This window comes from Haemaphysalis longicornis, unplaced genomic scaffold (genome assembly GCF_048455015.1).
Source record: "Haemaphysalis longicornis isolate Haplotype H1 unplaced genomic scaffold, Haemaphysalis longicornis Haplotype H1 scaffold_2, whole genome shotgun sequence".
NCBI classification, from domain to species: Eukaryota; Metazoa; Arthropoda; class Arachnida; order Ixodida; family Ixodidae; genus Haemaphysalis; species Haemaphysalis longicornis.
In genome coordinates this window covers 125,727,062-125,729,061 of record NW_027526295.1, presented here as the reverse complement: position 1 = coordinate 125,729,061, position 2,000 = coordinate 125,727,062, and positions in this window count along the sequence as shown.

Here is a 2,000-nt window from a genome sequence, read left to right as displayed (position 1 = left end):
GGCAGCGGTAGCACACAAGACACCTGCAGGCTAGAAAAAATAGGAAAGGAGATAGAGAGAAGAAAAAAAAAAAAAAAGTTCCCAAAAACGGTGTGATCAAGAACAACAAACTAACAGGAATGATTTCATACGCACAAACGTAAATATAACACCACAGTACACTTACATAGTATAAACACATGTACACGCGAAAAAATTCAACAACCGTGATCATCTACACACCGGCATAAACACGGATACAGGTGTATGACATGTGCACAAAAGTCCAATGCACGCATGCATACCTGCAGGGAAAACAACAATTTATTACAACTTATTTTCGGGGAAAACAAATGACAAAAAAGCTTGGTACGCTTTGTAAAAAAATAACAATAAAAAAAACCCCGGAAGAACCAGACGTTCACACAACGCTGTGAACAACGTAAAAAAAAAGAAGAAAAAAAAACACGCACGCACATATATGGAACTCAAAGGCAAATCCGACAGGTCTTTCTGGACAAATAAAAGTAAGGCAGTGTAGCACGCCACGTGAGAACTCGCTGCTATCTTCTACCCTTCAGAAATTCTGCTTAAAAATTGTTCAATTAGATCAAGCTTATTTATTTTGGGACCATCAAAGAAAGTTATATTACTGTTCAGGGTGTAGGGTATTATATATTTTAACATTTGTTGGCCGTAGTTTGTGCGCGTTCTGGGAACAAGCCACTTTTCTGTGTTTCGAGTGTTCGCGGCCGGTATGCGTTCTTGCAATGCTGACATTTTCATTAGGAAAGTGGTGCGGAGTGAGGCTTTAGAAGTGAACAATGAAACAATATTGTACTGTAGCATCATGTGAACGGGTAGACATTTGAAGCGAATGAAGAGTGGTTTAGTATGAGCACAGTACTGTTCGCCCGCAACGATGCGAATCGCTTTCTTTTGCAGGCCTACAATTGTATTCATGTTAGTGTGTGAGGCTGTACCCCAAACAAGATGACAATATGTAATATGAGATAGAAATAATGAATCGTATATCTGCTTTTTTATGTTTACCGGAAGAATACCATGACACCGAAAAAGGGCTCCTACAGCTTTTGACAAACTTATGGCTACGTAATTAGTGTGTTGAATCCATCGAAGGTGCTCGTCAAATATAACTCCCAGTGTTTTATGGTGGCTAACCACCTCAATAATATTGTTACCAAGGTTAATAAATAAATTTGTTTCTACGCGCCGATTTATTGGTCGGAAAAGGACAGCTTTCGACTTAATCGTATTTATTTTTAGATTGTTCATGTTAGACCAATTTAAAAGGCATTTTAGGACCTCATTTGCTTTCTTAAATATTTCTGAAGTTGTAGAACCAGAGATAAATAGGGAGGTGTCGTCAGCGTAAATTACAAATTGAGTTTCTTTAGAAATCGTTACCAGGTCATTAATGTAAACATTAAAAAGAAAAGGTCCCAATATACTGCCCTGAGGAACACCGCATTTTAGGTAACGTTTGGATGAAGAAAAACCATCGATATGCACTATTTGCTGACGATCTTTAAGGTATGAACTGAAAATTTGGAGTGTGGTGCCTCTCACTCCGTACTTGTTTAATTTATCTAAGAGAATATCATGGTTTAAACAATCAAAGGCCTTAAGTCCACAAAGACTCCTAATGTTAAAAGTTTGTTTTCTATGTTCTGCAATAAAATTTCTTTTTGGTATAATAAAGCCGATTCTGTAGAGAAACCTTTACGGAAACCGAATTGAGATTGTGAAATGAACTGATTCGCATCAAAGAAGTTTTGCAAACGTACAAGTAGGATTTTTTCTAACACTTTAGAAAAAACAGGCAGAATTGAGATTGGGCGATAATTGCTCATGACGTCTTTTGAGCCTGACTTGAAAAGGACTGTAACTTTTGCTAGTTTCATTCGTGCAGGAAAGACCGACGATTCTAGTGAGAGGTTAAGGATATGACAAAGTGGTAATGAAAGTAGGTCCGCAACAAATTTTACGGGCTTAATTGT